We start from the raw sequence: 18499 nt of genomic DNA, 5'->3' as shown, positions 1-18499 counted from the left end.
CCATCCATCCATCCACCCATCCATCATCCCTCCATCCATCCATCCCTGCATCCATCCATCCATCCATCCATCCATCCATCCATCCATCCATCCCTCCATCCATCCATCCCATCCATCCCTCCATCCATCCCTCCATCCATCCATCCATCCATCCATCCATCCATCCCTCCATCCATCCCTGCCATCCTGCTCTGACCTCCTCTGGCACAGCCTGACACCTGGGGGAGTGGAAGACGCCTGATTTTCATAGAATCACGGAGTCATGGAATGATTCAGGGAAGGGACCTTAAAGCCCACCCAGTGGCACCCCTGCCATGGACAGGGACACCTTCCACCATCCCCAGGGTGCTCCAGTCCCTGTCCAGCCTGGCCTTGGACACTGCCAGGGATCCAGGGGCAGCCACAGCTGCTCTGGGCACCCTGTGCCAGCACCTCCCCACCCTCACAGGGGACAATTCCCTCCCAATATCCCATGTAACCCTGCCCTCTGGCAGTGGGAAGCCATTCCCTGTGTCCTGTCCCTCCATCCCTTGTCCCCAGTCCCTCTCCAGCTCTCCTGGAGCCCCTTTAGGCCCTGCAAGGGGCTCTGGGTTGTCCTGGATCCTTCTCCCCTCAGGTGAACACCCCCAGCTCTCCCAGCCCAGCTCCTGATGGTGTTTCCTGACAGCCCCATTTTTCTGCTCACTGCAGCCACTCGCTCTGTGGCAAAAGCACTGCACTCAGCCAGGCTCTGCCAAGGCCAGGAACACGGATCCTTTGGAACACCTGCTTCTTCCACATCCATCTTCCTGCCGCTACTGCTGCTCAGTTATCTGGCAAGGAGCCCCAGCTGTGAGTGCACAGAAACCCTTCCCTGCCTTAGCCAGGCGGGAGAGCTTTCCTTGTCTGAGTGCCACCTATGGCATCTCCAGTTGCTGCTGCATTTCCCACCAGCTGCAACGAGCTTGGGAAAGAATCCTTTTAAAACGTCTCCCGGGGAGGAGAGTGAAAAGCACCAAGGAAGGATGCAGGACACGGCCGGGAAGGCAGTGACTTCTTCCCTTGAAGGAAAGATGGACCTGCAGAAGCGAAGGCTGTGACCTCCTCAGCTGCCTTCCACTCCTCCTTTTCCTAAGGCTGCTGCAGCCAGCAGAACTCTCCCGTTTCCCTGGGAGCCTGCGTTCCCAGACGGCTCCGTACAGCACACGGAGTGCAGGGAGCACCTCCTGCCTCGGAACACTGGGAACAAGCCGTGGCCCTGCCCCTGCTCAGAGGAGAGGAGGACTCATTGTTTGCTTTAATTATCCCAAAGCCTCTTTACTTGGAGGAAAATAAAATATTTATCAGGGACTTGTGGCTCTGGCAAAGGAGATTATACTCAAATTAAATTTTTAGATGCCTGTAAAATTTAATTGGCCTTAGTGCAGGGCAGCTCCTGTCTCTGAGAACGAGAAGGGTTTCTCTGACCAGCACTCGGCCTTTGGAGATCTGACCCTTCCAGCATTCCCAGTGCTGCCCAGGAGTCAGCTCAGGCTGCTGTGCCTGTGCCACCAGCTCCAGCCATGGCACAGCCCCTTCCCCATGTCCTGGGAGCACTTGGAAGCTGTGGCACAGAGAGGTTGATGTGTGTGGGAGAAGATGGAGCTGCCCAGCGCAGCTGCCCAGCCCATGCCCAGCTCCTCTCCCATCACCTGATGGATGCGGCAGGTTCTCACGTGCCTCTGGAGGAGCTGACCTGGGAGATGTCCCTGGCTACTCTGAGGTTTTTCCACAGACAGCCTTTGGCCCTCTCCTAGTCCCCATTCCCTACTGAAATCCATCCTGTCCCCAAGCCTGAGCCCAGCTTGGCCCTGCCCTGGCAGTGTCCTCCCTGCCCAGGGTGATGTCCCTTCTGGGCAGAGGAGCCTTCTCCAGACATCTGGAGAAGCACATGGCCTGTGATGGGACGCTGTGGGGCCACCACGGTGAGGGGACAGGCACAGGCCCCCAGGGACACTGTCCCTGCTGGGAAGGGGCCCAGGGGCACAGGTCGGATTATAACGACTGAACCGCCTGCTATCCCACAGCAGCCTTGCAGGAAATCCCTTTGCCCATGTGTGTGGAGTGATGTGCTCCAGCTCTTCACTCCTGGGAGTGATGCTTTATGTACAAAAAAAGCCAAGGATGGCGAAACTGTGCTGCCAAAGGACGGAGAGCCACTGTCCCACTTGGGATGCTCCCGACAGATCTGTCCCTGTGCTGGGAACCCAGCTCTCCAGCCTCCTGCTCCTTGCTTTTCCCTCACACTGTGCTTTTCCCATTGTTGCTGACAGCTTTGCCGGAGCTTGGGAAACAGGATTTCATTTTGCTCTTATCCCCGAAGCAGAAACACACAAGTGCCACGGAAAGAAACCTGAACCACAACCTGGAAATCCAGAGGGAGTCAGGTCTGGCACAGCAGGGAGCACCCAGGAGCCTCACTGCCAGGTGAAATCCTACACTGAGATCAGAACCGGAGAGTTTGAAAACACATCCTACCCCCTTCGTGCTGTCCTTGGGCTCCCAGCCCCACATGTGCTCTCCCAGCTCCGCTGCTTTCCCAGTAGTTCAATGGTTTCCTTTTCCAGCCAGCTCTGTCCATGCAGGTTTTTCATTTCAGGATTAATGTCCCCAGCTCCAAAGGCTTCCCAAAGGCTTACCCAGCCATCGAGGGGGTAACCCTTCCCTCTCTGGCAGGCAGGGACCTCCCCAGCATCACTGAGGGAATTAAACAGAGACATCAAAGGCCCCGTCAGAGCCAGGGGAAGGCACAGACATTCCAAGTGCCAGCAGAGTGTCTGTCAGACTTAAAGAGGATAAATCCTGCAGAGGTCTCTCCTTAAGGAAAACGAGGATGGAAGCACGAGGGTTGCAGAGGGCTGAACAGGCAGAGTGCAGCAGGAGTGAGGTGGGGCTGGGGGCACAAAGGGCAGCACAAAGTCTGTCCCCACAGACACTCCAGAGCCACATCCAGCATGGGGGGGACCCTGCCGGCCCCGGGATCAGGCTGAGGCATCCATGGGGGACAGGCTGTGCCTGGTGTCCCTGAGGAGAGCCAGCTCCTGCCCTGGCATCCCACCAGAGCCCTCCTGCATTCAACCCAAGCCTCCAGTGCCAAACACACTCCATCCCCTTCCCAAACCCACACGTTCCATTGGATCCATCAGCCCATGGGTTGAATAGACGACACGAGGCTGTGGGTCCCTGTATACCATTTAGGGTATACAAGCCAGGCAGGCTCCGGGACACGAGGCTGCTGTGACAGGGACACTTCGGAGCATCTCACATAATTAGCACTTAATTGACTCCAACACCCTGACAAACTGTCCAAGCCCCTCGAGCTGCTCGGTGTGTGTCCCTCGTGTCCCCACCAGCTTGGGCAGCTCAGCCCAGCTGGGGCTGGCTTCAAGGGAGCTGCATGGCTAACCTGGCCTCTGCAATCCTCTTCTCGTCCTCAGGGGAGCCTCTTGTCTCCATCCTTCCCAGGAGGAACACGTGGATATGCCAGGGATGAGAGACAGTGACATGGTGGCATTTCAGGGGACTGAACACCAGAGACCCCTGATAGCTGCGGGGAGTGAAGGAGGTGGGGAGGGACGATGTGGGAGCTCAGGGCTCTGTGGAGTGGGATGGGGGAATGGGAATGGTGTGGGAGCCCAGGGTGAGGTGGGACAGGGGTGTTGGGAATGGTGTGGGAGCCCAGGGTGAGGTGGGACAGGGGTGTTGGGAATGGTGTGGGAACCCAGGGTGAGGTGGGATGGGGGATTTGGGAATGGCTGTGGCAGCCCAGGGCGCTCAGTGCTGGGGTGGGGGGTACCAAGCCCTTCCTCCACGCCGGTGGTGAGTCCAGGGCTGCCCCTGCCAGGCTGGGCAGTGCTGGCAGGACCATGAATTCTGGGCATGGGCACCCTGAGCCTTGCCAGAGCCCTGGGACTCAGGGCTGTGGCAGGGGCTGAGTGTTGGTGAGCCCTCCCTGCCTGCTGGGAGCTGGGGCACCCTCGGAACAAGGGGTGCTCCCAGTCTGCGACTGGGGCCCCTCAGGCCCCACAGCACTGGCCAGACCACACATCCTCCCCTGGCCCGTGGCTGTCCTGTCCGTGTGATCCACGTCCAGCCCCACACGGCCGGGGGGTGACGCTGCTCACGGAGGGGGGATGGGCCCGGTGGGCTGCGGGGGTGAAGGGAGCATGAAGGGATCCCGAAGGATGGGGGGATCCTCCCCAGTCCTGACCCCAGCAAGGGAAGGACGAAGGGTGCTAAAGGATGGAGCCATCCCCCAGAACCCTCTGCAGACCCTGGACATCCTGCAGGCACCAACCAAGGGATGCCCGAGCTCGCACAGAGGGAAAGATCAGGAAGGAACAAGGAGACATCACGGGAGAAGAACAGAATCCTGCAGGAGGAGGGACAGGGACACAGTGGGTGCAAACCCCCAGCTCATCCCCTTCTCCAGAGCACCAGCCAAGCTCCCAGACAGCTCCCTGCTCCCCGGGAGCAGATCTGAGGAACGCACAGCCCGGCAGAATACACGGACAAACCCCAGCAATTATGGATGCAAGAACTGCAGAAACCTTTCTGGTTGATGGGAACCCCCAAATTTGTCCCAAGAGGTCACTCTGGTCACCACAGCAGTGGTGGCAGCCAGGATCTGTGCCAGGCAGGGAACTCTGCCAGCTCTGCTGCGGGCACCCCGCGAGCACAGGGCACTCAGCTCCGCATCCAGCGGAACACAGCAGCAGCAGCTGGAGATGGAATCCAATTTTCCAGGGAAAACAGGAACCAAATGGAACGTGGCTGCTGTGAGAACAGGCTCAGCCCCCGGTGAGCACTCGCTGGGCTCTGTGAGCTCTGTCACACCCCGGAGCTGGGTGATGGTGCTGCACTTGCCCTCCTGCCACAGCCCCAAGCCGGCAGCGTGTGGCAGGGGCCGGAGCAGGAGTGCAGGGATCGGATCCCTGGGAGAGATCACGGACTGCAGAAGGACACAGCAAAGCACAGCCGGCCTCTCGCAGTCCTGTCTCCTACAAGCTCTTCCCCAAGTGCTTCCAAGCAAACTGTCCAGAACTGTGGCTCCAGGATGCCCCAAATCCCCCCTGGGTCACCTGGCCCGGGTTGTCCGGCACGAGGGAGGAGCCTCTTCTGTGCCCTTGGTGCCAGACACTGCCCGGGAGCACTGGCACACCCTGGTGACCGCTCAGGTGAGGGACCACCCCAGAGCCACCCGGGGCTGCCTCAAGCCAGGAGGGCATCCTGGGCGATCCAGGCAGGAATTCCCGATGGGTGCACACCAACTCTGGCATTCAGGGTCCACACCAAGACACCCCAGCCAGGGAGGAGGACAGACCCCACACCCAGGCCCCACTTTTCCCTCCCTGTGTCCCTTAACTCTGTCCCAGAGAAGTGGCAGGACATCAACAAGGAGGTGAAGTCCTGGCAGCAGTTGTGACACCCCAACACCATTGAGTGTCACCTGCAGGACCACACGGCCTGGGTGTGACCTGTAAGTATGGCATGGATGGGGGGTCAGGACCCACACGTGGGGATTTAGGGGGTGTTTAGACACATTAATGCGTGTTTGGGCCCCATAAATGGGGTTGGGGGAGCTGGTTGTGTTCATACATGGGGGTCAGGGAGTGTTAGGATCCGTAAGTAGGGAGTTGAAGAGTGTTTGGATCCTTAGATGGGGGTTTGAACCTCACAGATGGGGGTCAGGGGTGCGTTGGGCCCCACAGATTGGGTCTGGGGGGTGTTTGGACCCACAGATGTGAGGTTAAGGGGGAGCAGGGACAAATTGGCGTCAGACGGGCACTGGGCTCCATAGGTGTGGGTTTGAGGGGTGCAGGTGAGGGTTTAAGGGACACCAGATGTGGGGCAGAGGGGTTTTGTGACTCATTTCTAGGGGTCGTGGTGCACTTGGAGGGCATGAGGGCCATAGCCAGGCTCGGGGGCAGTTCTGGGGTGGGGCCTGGTGTGGGGCAGGGGCCACCCCAGGAATGGTGTGGGGCACTTGGGGCACATGTGGAGCAGGCAGTGACATCTCCCTGTCCAGCTGGTCATGGAGCACTGTCCGGGCCCTGCACCCTGTGGGGTGCCCCAGGATGCCCCAGAAGCTGCTGCAGGAGGTGGACACTGAGCCGTGCACGGCCAGCTCTGGAGCAGCCTCCGAGAGCTGGAAGCATCCGTGTGGGAAGGCAGCACAGAAAGGATTGCAGGTGGGAGCCCGGAACAATCCTTCACTGGACAAAACATCTCCTAATCCTATTTTTATGCCGTGGTAGGAGCGTGCCCTACAATTCCCAGGGAGGCTCTTACAGGAGAGAGACGTCAGGCACGGAGAAGGAAAAAGCCGTCCCGAGCCCCGCAGCTGGAGGGAGGCAGGGCTGGGAGGATGAGTTACGGGCAGAGACTGAGGGAATTTAATTTGTGTGGCCTAGAAAGCCAGTGCTGGAGGGGGAACAGGATCACACTGTATAAATATCTAAAGGGCAGTTGTGTGAGGAAGGGGAAAAAAGTGACGCATGCGGCAGCCGTGGGAGGGACATGATGGCCGAGCCGGGAACACTTCCCGAGGGAGCAGCGCTGGTGCAGCCTGGTGGGCAGCGAGCAGGGAGGGTGCCAGAGCCTGCCTGGGCTTCCAGGGCAGCAGCAGTGGGATGAGCAAGAAGCAGCCTGGCACAAGCACCTGGTGGCCCTGACACGGCTGGGAGGCTGTGGTGGCACTGTGCCCACAGCCCCCGCAGTGGCCAGTGGTGACCAGACTTGCGAGGTGCTGCTCTGGCTGGCTCAGCACAGAGCTCCAGGTGCCCTGGCATAGCCTGACCTCTCCATCCCCTCTGCCACCACAGCTTCCCAAAGGATGGAATCATTAAGGTTGGAGAAGCCCTCTGAGATCATTGAATTCAACCCTTACCCCAGCACTGCCAGTGCCACCACTAACCCCTGTCCCCAAGTGCCACATCCACGCGGTTTCTGAACACTTCCAGGGATGGTGACTCCACCCCTGCCCTGGGCAGCTGTGCCACTGCCTTTCCATGAAGAAATTTTCCCTATTATCCAATCTAAACCTTCCCTGGCACACCTGAGGACCGAGGCATCAAAAACCCGAATCCTTTCTAGCACGGAAATTCCCTGCAGAATTCCAGCCTGAGGCTGACCTGCTTCGCCTTGGCCATGAGGAACCTGCCCAGGCTGGTTTTGGGCGTCCTTGGAGCACACCCCCCAGGCTGGGCTGTGTGGGACGAGCAGAAACCACGGTGGTGCCAGAACGGAGCGCGCTCCATCCCTGTCTATGTTCCTGCCCCTCTCCCCGCTCTTCCCTGCAAACTCGAGCTGCTTTTTACAATCACATTTGCTTTTTCTTCTTCAAAATAAAAAAAAAAAAAAAAGGTTTTTCTCTCTGCCGTTGCCATGTGCAAACCCACACAAACACCAGGAAAAGCCGGCTCCGGCTCCGCAGAGCCCGCGCCCGCAGAGCCCCTGTCACACAGGCACAGCCGGAAAACAGGAGAAAAATAGATTTTCCCTTCAGCCCTTCCAGACACATGACTGAGACTTATTATAGCAATAACAGGCACAGGGGGTTCGCAGAGGCCGTCCCTGCGTGTTCCTCCCCTCACTGATGAGCTCCTTCCTCCCCAGGGAAAGTGGGGCAGGTTCTGTGCCAGCTGCCCCCAGAGCCCAGCAGTGCTCGGGAAGGATTCCCAGGGGAAGGAATCCCTCAGACTGGGGCTCCAGCGGGAAGGGAGCCATGGAGCAGAGCGTGAGGAGATGGTGCTCCTGATGAGGATGGTGGGGGTTGCTCAGCTTGGAGAAGGGAAGGATCCAGGGAGACCTCAGAAGCCACTTCCAGGGCCTAAAAGGGCTCCAGGAGAGCTGGAAAGGGATTTTAGATAAGGGATGGAGGGACAGGACACAGGGAATGGCTTCCCACTGCCAGAGGGCAGGGTTACATGGGATATTGGGAACTGGGAATTGTTCCCTGGGAGGGTGGGCAGGCCCTGGCACAGGGTGCCCAGAGCAGCTGGGGCTGCCCCTGGATCCCTGGCAGTGCCCAAGGCCAGGCTGGACACTGGGGCTTGGAGCAGCCTGGGACAGTGGAAGGTGTCCCTGCCCATGGCAGGGGTGGCACTGGATGGTCTGTAATGTCCCTTCCAACCCAAAGTGTTTTAGGATTTACTGAGGATTCCCAGCTGGCTCTGAGCCTGGTGCACGTTCCTGAACCCCCAGTTTGCAACAACCCAGCACAAACCACAGAATCTGTGTGTGCTGGCACTGGCAGCTCTTCCTCCTCCTCCCCCTCCTTCTCCTCCTCCTCCTCCCCCTCCTTCTCCTTCTCCTCCTCCTCATCCCCTTCCTCCTCCTTCTTCTCCTTCTCCTTCTCCTTCTCCTTCTCCTTCTCCTTCTCCTTCTCCTTCTCCTTCCCCTCTTTCTCCTCCACCCCCATCCCCCACCCCAGCCCGGGGGACCATGGCCACACTCTGTCAGAGGCAGGAGCTCCAGCAGATCAGCCTTTGGGGTGATTATCCCTGTATCCACTTATCTCCAAAGGTTTTGAAACACAAGCACGTCTGGATGCGCACATTTCTGAGTGCATCCATAATTACCCAGGTTCCCGGGAGGAGGGGACACTGGAACTGCTGCCCAGCCAGCTGTGGGTCACCATGGACACCACATCTGTCACTCACTTCTTACCAGGCCTGGGAAATAACCCAGCTCACCCAGCCCTTCCCCAGCGGGGTGTGTGCCCACCCTGAATTTTGCTCTGCCCCCTGCTCTGATGCCTGTGTACCCCCAAAGAGCGGCCGGGGCTGCCTCCCTTTCCAGCAGCCAGGGAAGGGGAGCACCCCCGTGCCTGGGCACGGCAGACAGCTCACAGCCCGCTGCTCAAGAGAACAGCAGTGACAGCAAAAAGACACAGGGCAGGTGTCAGTCCTCATTTAATCCCGACAGATCCGTTCCAGCAGAGCGGTAGATAACGCAGCTGGGAATGTCTGAGTGCCTGGGCTCCCACCAGCCCCGTGGCCCCAGGACTCAGAGCTGTGCCCCACACTGCCCTCGCACCCTGCCCTCGCTGGGAACAGAGCCAGGGCAGCACCCGCTGGGCACCACGGAACCACGGGATCCCAGAATAGTTTGGGTGGGAAGGGATCTTAAAAATCATCTCATTCCACCCCTGGCCTTGGACACTTCCAGGGATGGGGCAGCCACAGCTTCTCTGGGCACCCTGTGCCAGGGCCTCCCCAGCCGGGCACAGCTCCTGCCCTGCCCAGGGCACCCAGCCCTGCTCAGCACATCCCTGCAGGGCTGGTGGGAGGCACAGGCCTGACCAGGGGACTGGAGGCTGTTCCAAGGTCGCTGCAGAGGGTGTAAGGGTGTGGGAAAATGAGGTCCCAGAGTCTGATCCACCCACGGGGATCAGCTGGACCCACAAAGTTTTTCTTGGTTGCACAGGAAGGGCTTCAGCACCTCATTCCCAGAGCCAGGTTACTCCGAGTCCCTCACTATGGAGCCAGGCTGGGAGAGCTCAGGGTGCTCAGCCTGGGGAACAGAAGGATCCAGGGAGAGCTCAGAGCCCCTTGCAGGGCCTAAAGGGGCTCCAGGAGAGCTGGAGAGGGACTTGGGACAAAGGGTCTGCAAGGACAGGACACAGGGAATGGCTTCCCACTGCCAGAGGGCAGGGTTACATGGGATATTGGGAACTGGGAATTGTTCCCTGGGAGGGTGGGGAGCCCCTGGCACAGGGTGCCCAGAGCAGCTGTGGCTGCCCCTGGATCCCTGGCAGTGCCCAAGGCCAGGCTGGATGGGGCTTGGAGCAGCCTGGGGACAGTGGAAGGTGTCCCTGCCCATGGCAGGGGTGGCACTGGATGGTCTGTAATGTCCCTTCCAACCCCAACCGTTTGGGGATTCCATAACTCCATGACTCTCCACTTCCCTTTATCACTTTTCTGCACCTTTAACTCTTTCAGCCAACCTGAAAAAAGGGGAGCGAGCGACCTCGAGGTGCCTGCAGCCCCCTGTGCTGTGCTGGGGCTGTGGGGAGCAGGTCCCAGGGGCTGTGGGAGTGTCTGCTGCTCACCCAGGACAGCTGTGGGAGGTGGGACTGTGCCTGGTGGGACTGGACATTCCCAGGGGTCAGGAGCTGGCCATGCAGGGCAGAGGGCAGGGGCCAGGCAGGGCCGCCCTGGGGGTGAAGGGTCCTGGAGGTGTGTGGAGGCTCAGGGGTGTCCCACCATACAGGGGAGGTGCAGGACAAAGGGATCAGCCCCAGGAGCTCTTCCAGGGGGTTTTTCTCCAGGGCAGCTGCCCAGGCTTCCCCAGCAGACATCAGCCCAGAGGAGCAGCCTTGGCTCCTCCAGGGCTGGGGCTGCAGCTGAATCCCTGCCCAGGTGCCTCCTGGATCAGGAATGATTTCTCCTGGCCTCAAGCCTGTCCTGAGGCACATGCAAAGCCCTTTGGCATGCCTGGCAGAGGTTCCTCAGCCAGGGACATGCAAAATTGGCCAAGATCAGAATCCTCCCCTTCCAGCCCAGCCTGGCTTTGGTTCCTGGCAGGGATTCAGCTGCAGCCCCAGCCCTGGAGGAGCCTTCCCAGCACGTCCCAGGATCCTGTGCACAGAGCACCCCAGGGTGCTGGTGGGGTGTGCTGGGCCCTGCATGGCCCCTGGTTCCCAGGCCATGGGAGGCGGTCAGGGCAGTGCTGGGTGTGGGACTGCTCCTGGCCAGCACATCCCACCCGCATGTCACCACGGAGCAGCGGGAAAGGGAGGAGTTCCAGGAGAGATCCAGGCACAGAGCTCTGTGCCAGCCTGCCCTGGCTCATGGGAGCGAGCCCTGAGGGGCTGTGGGGCTGGGCTGGGCTGGGCCAGGGCGTCCCTGAAGGCCTGCACCAGGCACTGGGTCTGGATCAGGACCATGCAAGAAGCTCCAGCTCTTCCCTGCAATGGGGGATGCAGCCTTTGGCACCATCGGGTTGATGCCATGAAGATTTTCTGCCTTTTCTTTTATACCCCTGTTACACCTTTTTACAACTTCTGTACTCCTACTGCTTTTTGCCTACATTCTTGGACTTGTTTGTCAAGCTAAGAGACTCAACATTTTAGAAGCTTCGTAGCCAGGGATCAGTGTGCCCCAGACCCCAAGGTCCTCTCCAGAACATATTCTGTAAACCAAGATAGAACCATCCAGGGGAAGGTTCCTTGGGGAGGGGGGGCTCACTTGAGCCTCTCATTGGGGAATCTTTGATAGATATGCTAATTAGTAAAACCTATAATGTTATACCCAATGTTAGCGGGGGGAGAGAAGAGAGACACAGAGACACAGGGAAAGACTGGGCGGGGTGCATCTCGATGCACATGACCTGGACGTGTACACCTAAGGATCCTTAAAAATAAATACCAAGGTAAAATCCCTTTTCCCCTTCTAACCGTGTATGCCTCTTGATTTTAAGACCAAGAAAAGGAGGAGCCCTTCCAGGCAGGCCTTTCTCCAGAGCAGGACTGCCCCACTCACAGCTCCTGCCAAGAGCAGGAAGTGCTGCTCCCAGGGGCTGCCAGGCACTGAACAGGGTGAGCAGCCTGTCCCCAGCCTGTCCCCAGCACATCCCTGCACCCCAGTGCTCAGCCTGGGCAGGGGAGACATGAGCTCCCACCTCCTACCTGGGGCCAGAGGGATCTGTTCTCTTCCCACCTTAATTTCTTTCCCGGGCTGTGTCCACAGCCCCAGCACCCTCTGCCACTCCGTGTCCCCTGGTCCCAAGGCCAGGCCCCGCTGCTCCAGAGCCGGAGGTGAGCGGCCAGGGCGGTGCAGAGCCCTGGCCAGGAAGGGCTGTTTGAGCTGTTAATTAGATCCCAGGAAACCTCCTGGACGGCGAAGCTCCAGCCCTGCCAGCCCCTCAAGACATTGTCCACGCCTGGATTGCTGCCTGATTCCCATCTACATAATTCACCCTCATCCTTCGGAGTGGCTCTGGCGGGGCTCAGCTCATGGCTCACTGGGTTTGATCCCCACTGCAGCGGCGCTAACGAGGCCGATGGCACAGAGCAGGGCCACATGGATGGCTCCCGGGCACGGAGTCCCCATTCATCCCAGCATATGTTTCCGAGCCGCTCTTCTCTTCCACCCTCACCCCAGTGCAGCACTGGGGGACACCGAAACCCATGGAAGGAAGAGGAGGGGAGGAAGGCTGTCCCCTGGGGCGGGAGGGCTCACAGCCCTGTGTCCCCTCAGGCCCCAGCTGTGGCCAGGGCAGGGCTTGGCAGTGCTGGGGGGTCTGAGGGGAGCTGGGATTTTGGATGAGGGGAAGGGACAGCTCCTGCTCAGAGGCCTGGCACCTGGTGTCATCCCCAGGGACAGCCCATCTACCCCGACCCAACCCACGGGCACGACAGCAGACACCCCCTCCAAACATCCCGGAGCCTGGAGCCGCCCCATCTGCAGGATGGGGACAGGAGCTGCCCGACCCTGCCACACCTGCAGGATGGGGACAGTCCTGCCCAGGTCCCCACACGTGGAGCAGCCCCCCTCTCCTGCCCCTTTTCCCTGGTGGGCAGCTGGAGCTGAGCACAGAGCACCCAGCACAGCGTGGGGCAGCGCTGCCATCCCGACACTGCTGCCACTCCCTTGGGCATCCCCCGGCCCTCCAGCTGTGTGATGGGGCAGGAGAGGTGGGGGGACCCTAAATGCCCCCCAAGTGCCCCTGCACAGCCTGCCAGCCCTGGGTGTTGGGCAGAAGGAGGCAGGAGAGGCTCCAGAGGGGTTTCTGGAGAGCCCAGAGCCCGGAGGAGGACAGAGCCCTGTCTCGGGATGAGCCCAAGCAGCCACAGCCCCCTGTGCCTCCATACTGGGAAGAGAGGGGCTCAGGAGAGCCAGGCACAGCCACCACCCTGAAGCCTGCTCAGCTTTAGGGGCTGCAGGAAAGGGCTTGAGCCACGAGCCAGGCCCCCAGTCTCTCGTGCCCCCCAAAGGCTGGTGGTGCCCGTGGGAAGCAGCCCCTGCCGTGGCTCCTCGGGGATCTGCGAGCAGGGAAAGGTGCTCTGCAGAGGCACTCAGAGCCCAAATTAGCCACACTGGGCTCAATCTGAGATTCTGACAGCGGATGCCAAATTTATTTCCAAACGCACTGTGGAAATGTCAGCGTGCTGGTCGGAAGGAATTGGGTACATGCTCCCTTTTAAATAGCACCAAGCATATGGGAGGAGGATGATTAGATTGCTTCCAAGCTGCCAAATTTCTTTGCTGCAGCTAAAAATCTTCTCCAAAATGTCCCAGCCCACAGTGTTTCTCAGCACTGAAGTCTGTGCCAAGACTTTGCCATTGACAGTTGTGCTCTGAGCAAGAAAACACAGCCCTGCTGTGCAGTCCCAGGGGTCCCAGCTCTCCAAGGCTGGGGGGTGTTTCTGCCTCCTCTTGGAAGCTGGAAAAATTCCTCCCCTCCTGCCACCCTACCCTTGGGGAGGGGGCAGAGTTCCCTGTGTAGAATCAGAATATTTTGGGTTGGGAGGGACCTTAAAGCTTATCCCATTCCAGCCCCTGCCACATCCACCCAGTACAGAGGGGCAAAAGCAGCCCAGCAACTGCTGGCAAACAGGGAGAGCAGGGAAAGCTCCTTTATCTCCCTGGGCTTCCATGGAAAGGTGTCCTGCAGTGTCCCCAGCAGCTGGGACCCCAGTGCTCCCAGCATGGGTCCCTGCAGGTCCCACTCCGACTCGGCCAGCTGGGGAAGGAGCAGCGCACCCTCCACTGCCCAGGACGGGGTCAGGCCTCGTGCTCAGCTGGGTGTGGGGGAAATGAGGGTGGCAGGAGATGGGGATGTGCTCTGGGCTCCTTGCTCAACGCTGCAGAAGGGGTGAATGTCCCATGTGGCCAAGACACCCAGAGCCCAGCAGTGCCATGGCATTCCCTACAGATCATCCCCGGCCCACCATCAGCCTGGGGGCACACCCAGAGCCCAGCAGTGCCATGGCATTCCCTACAGATCACCCCCAGCCCACCCTCAGCCTGGGGGCACACCCAGAGCCCAGCAGTGCCATGGCATTCCCTACAGATCACCCCCAGCCCACCCTCAGCCTGGGGGCACACCCAGAGCCCAGCAGTGCCATGGCATTCCCTACAGATCATCCCCGGCCCACCCTCAGCTTGGGGGGCAGCAATGGAAGCCACCACAGCTCACTTTTCCCAGGATGAGCAGCCCGAGGCACTGTGATGTCCCTCATCCCCACCTCAGGAAAGGGGTGACCTTAGGATCACCCAAACCTTCCCTGCCCCATGGAGGGACTGAGGAGGGCACAAACAGCTGCTCTGGGCCTGGCAGGTGGGTGACACTGAAGCTTCTGCAGAGAGCAGAGCATGGTGGCCTTCCCAGGAAAGGATGTGACCAGCACTGGTTTCCAAATGTGGGGATGGTGCCCGCTCTCACCCAGCCTGTGGGAATTCCTGCCAGTCCTGAGTGGAATTCCTGGTCCAGTGAGGACCAGACACACACTGTCCCTCCAAAACCAACCTCCAGGAGCCACCCTCACCCTCCCAGCAAGACCTGAGGGGACCAGGAGCCATGTCCTGCCTTTGGATGTGGGACTGACCTGCGACACCTCGGGGTCCTTCCCCCTGCCCAACACCCACCCACTGGATCACAGACCCCAAACTCTCCCTGTCCTTCACCTGCGCTACCTCCCCATAGTGCTCTCCATGCCTGGGGCTCCAGGACAGGCTCACCGTGATGCCAGCCATGCCAGCCATGCCAGCCAGCCTGTCCTTGCTCAGGGCTGAGGGAATCCACCGTGGGAAGGAGGCAGAAGCCCGAGAGCAGTGGGGAGCAGAGCATCACTTCCACAGTCCCTGGGCAGAGCTCTGTCCTCGGGGCACAGTGCCCAGAGGGTCCCCACGATCCCACCTGGAGGGTGAGGGTGCCAGAGCTGGGAACGGCCCAGGATGTGCCACGGGGCAGGGGCAGGAGCGTGGAGCCCAGGCAGTGGGAGCACAGCTGCTCCCAGCTCCGCTCCCAGCTCCGCTCCCTGCCCACACGCTGCCGCGTGGCGGGTGGGAGGTTTTTCTCTGCATTGCAAATCCCTTCTTGTGTGAGTGCTGCAGTGCTGCTTGGAAGGAAAACAACCCCTCTGGAGCCAGCCCAGGGGTCTGGAGCAGCCCCAGGCCCTTCTCCTGCCCCAGGCAGGCCCTGGTACCATTCCCAGGGTGCCTGGCTTGGGAGATAAAGCCAAAGCTTCCCTGGCAGGCAGCCGGGCTGGAAGCAGCACCAGCCATTCCCATTTCCCTGTGCTTGTCTCTGGCACAGACAGCCCCAGCTGAGCTCTCCCTCCAGACCTGGGAAGTGGGAGGAGGAGGCAGAGGGAAGAAGGCTCCCTGGTCTGCAGCGGCTGGCTGGAAGCAGGACAAGGGCTTGGGAATGGGGGGAGCATCCCTGGGAGCGTGGGCCAGGTGCTGTGGGGGTGTCGGGGCCACGGGGATGTGGATCCAGGACTGGGGGAAGCCAGATGGGGGTGGGGTGATCTGCTCCATTTTGGCATCTGCTATCGGGCAAGCTGCTCACCTGTGCCTGGGCAGGGGCTGTGCTGAGCCCCAGGAACAGGGCTGCCTTTTCCCAGAGCTGTGATTCCATGCTGGAAGCCATCCACTGCCAATCGCAGCCTATTGATGCATCCCCACACCGCCAGCCCCTGGCAGCTCATTCTCCTCCCAGACACGTGGCATGGATGGGCTGGGGAGATCTTCCCAGAATCCACAGAAAAACAACCCCCACATCTGCTGGTGCACAAGATCCCCCGTTGCCAGGGTTTGGGAGCCACCTGAACGTTTGGCACAACTCTCCAGGGAGACAGAGACTGGATTTGTGCTCCTCAGGGACTGGTGGATGGAGGAACCCAGGGACAGTGTCCTAGGGTCCTTTCAGGGGACAAGTCTTCGGGGGGTCAGCGCAGGGCAGGAACACTGTGGAGCCCAGATTCAGTAACTGTGTAAGGAGCCCCTCAGGAGGAGGACATTTGCCCCTAAAATCCATGGCTCTCCCTGCTCTGGGCACTGGGACACTGAGCAAAGGGGATGCAGGGCAGGAGGGGGTGGCTCTCACAAGGGACAGAAAACTCCTGTAGGCTTGGCCCAGCCCACCATTCCTAGTGCGAATGTTCATGCTGATGAGAGCTGAGGAGGAGGAAGAATAAAACATCAAACCCTAAAAACAAGGGACAGCAACCCGTGGCAGCAGAGCCATGTCCGGGCAGGGTCCTGGGGAGGATTCCAGGCACCAAAGCTTCTGGGAATAGGCACTGAGGGATGTGTGGGGTTGGGATCCACCTGCCCTCAGTGCACCCTGTGGGTCTGGCTCTGCCCCATCCTCCTCACCACAGCATGCACCACCTCACCCCTCTGGATTGAGGCAGCTCTTTGGAACAAATCTGTCCCTCCATCCATCCATCCATCCATCCATCCATCCATCCATCTCGGCCTGCCCTCTGTCCACCAGCCATCCCGCTGCCCACAGTTTCCTCTTTTATCTCCACACAGCCCAAACCCATCGCCTGCCCGGATTGCTGTTATCCCAGTGAATCTCCATGCATCCACTCCAGTGTGCCTGGGGGTTCTCCCAGGGAAGAAGGGGTGTGACTCCTGCTTTGGGTTCAGCCAGAGGATGGATCTGCAGAGCTTTGCTTGGACAGACAGTGCTTTGAAAACGTGGCCCAGGGCAGCAGACACCAACCCTTAACATCCATCCTTGGCCTTACCCAGTCTCCAAACCAGGAAATGCCACCATTCTCACGCAGGGGGTGGCACAGGCAGGGCAGGGGCACGTTGCCATGCACACAGCCTTGGCCTGACCCTTGAGCAACACAAGCAGTGACATCTCAGGGCTCTCGTACTCTCACATCCCAGTGGAGAGGGATCACCACTCTCCTGGCCAGGAGCAACAGGAGAGGCTGAAAGGCATTGTGGAGAGAGCTTGGGGGGCACAGAGGAGAGAGGCTGAGCACACACATGCTGGAGGCATATGTGGAATTTTTTTCCTCACCCTTTCCTTACAGGATAGAGAAGGGGGGAAAAAAAGAAGGAAAAAAATAGCAAAATAAAGCAAACCCAACAACTCCAATTTCTCTCTTAATGAATAAATGAAACGCATCTCAAGAGGCAATTAAGCGCTTCGAACCAAACACGTGTCACATACATTAAAAAAAACAACCCAGAGAGAAATCCAGCAGCTGCAGTAAGGGAAGGAGGCAGCTGATGATTGCTGGGGGCAGGGAACTGGGGCTGCTGCTCCCACTGTGGCGTTTGGGTCCCCTGGGAGAGGGGAGTCCCACCAAGGAGGTGTGGGGACCCCCAATGCCCAGGGACATTCCCAGAGGTTTCTCCCACCCTAAGGACATCACTGCCCTGTGAACCATTCACCTTTGTGCTACACGGGGACCGGGACCGTTTGCTTCCAGGTCTCCCTTCCCAAATCCAAAAGCAAGTTTTGTCTCACCCTCTCTCCTGACGTCACCTCCAGGGAACACCCAAACCCACCTGACCTCCTGTCCCTTGTCCCTGTCCCCGGTGCTGCCTGGAGTGTGGCCGTGTCTCAGCCTTCACCAGGCCCTGCCCAGCTGACACTGGTGGCCTTTGCTGCTGGGAGGAGGAGGAGGGCTGAGGAAGGGCTTCCCTGCAGTACAGAGGGGCTGTGACTGGGTTGGGCAGGATCTGAATCCTCACCCCAGCACAGCAGCCACCCCAGGGGCACAGCCCACCACCCATGGGTGGATGCCTGACCTCCATCCTCATCCCTGAATCTCCTTCACATCCCTGCACCACTGCCAGAGCCTCGATGTTGGGGAGAGCCCTCCAGAATCCAGCCTGCAGAGATCCAGGGGCCCCTTCTTCCACAAGGGCCCCAGAAGGCTACAAAGACCGCCTTTTATTGGCCCAAAGTGGGGCAAAAAGATCAGCTTGACTAAAACCCCCTATGGATTTTCCTGTGACACAACTCACAGCAGCAGCTGCACTGAGGAAGCCCCGTGCTTGAGGACCCCGAGCTCCCAACACTCTGAGCTCTTTGGAGAAGCTGTGTTTTACTCCTGGGTGGTGGCACAGCAGGGCAGGGCATCCACAGCAGCCCCTGCACCCCTCCCACCCCTCAGGGTCCCACAGCTGCTGACAGGCTGTGAAGGAAAAACCCCCGACAAGCTTTGGATGCTCACTGGGTTTTCTGACCATCTCCCTTTGGGGGAGACCCAGACCCTTTGAGTGTTTGGGTCTAGCTGGGCTGAGGGAGCCGGTGTCACATTCTGGAACACACTGGGAAATCTCTCCCGATGTGGGAAATCCATGGGATTTATTCCCCTGTAGGTCTGCCCTGCCTGCTCACCCTGCCTGCTGCTTCCAGGATGCCTTCCTTGCCCACGGACCAGCAGCTGCAGCAACGCTGGCCAGATGCAGAGCCCTGCCCTTGGCACAGCTCATGCCTCTCCCCGAGGGAGCAATACAGGCTGCCCATGGGCTGTCACGTTCCCTGCAGGAGCCTC

At 59.7% G+C, this 18499-nt stretch overlaps 1 protein-coding gene across 5 annotated transcripts in view; it reads right to left on the bottom strand.

Moving 5' to 3' along the window:
- Positions 1-18499, bottom strand: part of DLGAP4 (DLG associated protein 4) — a 150935-nt gene that overhangs the window by 107996 nt on the left and 24440 nt on the right. The gene's annotated exons all lie outside the window — the stretch shown is intronic.

Source organism: Corvus kubaryi, unplaced genomic scaffold (genome assembly GCF_017639235.1).
Source record: "Corvus kubaryi isolate FWS band 111438036 unplaced genomic scaffold, C.kubaryi_AGA036_p1.0 37157, whole genome shotgun sequence".
Classification (NCBI taxonomy): domain Eukaryota; kingdom Metazoa; phylum Chordata; class Aves; order Passeriformes; family Corvidae; genus Corvus; species Corvus kubaryi.
Note: the sequence above shows the minus strand (reverse complement) of the source record. Positions and strands in the feature narration are given on the sequence as shown.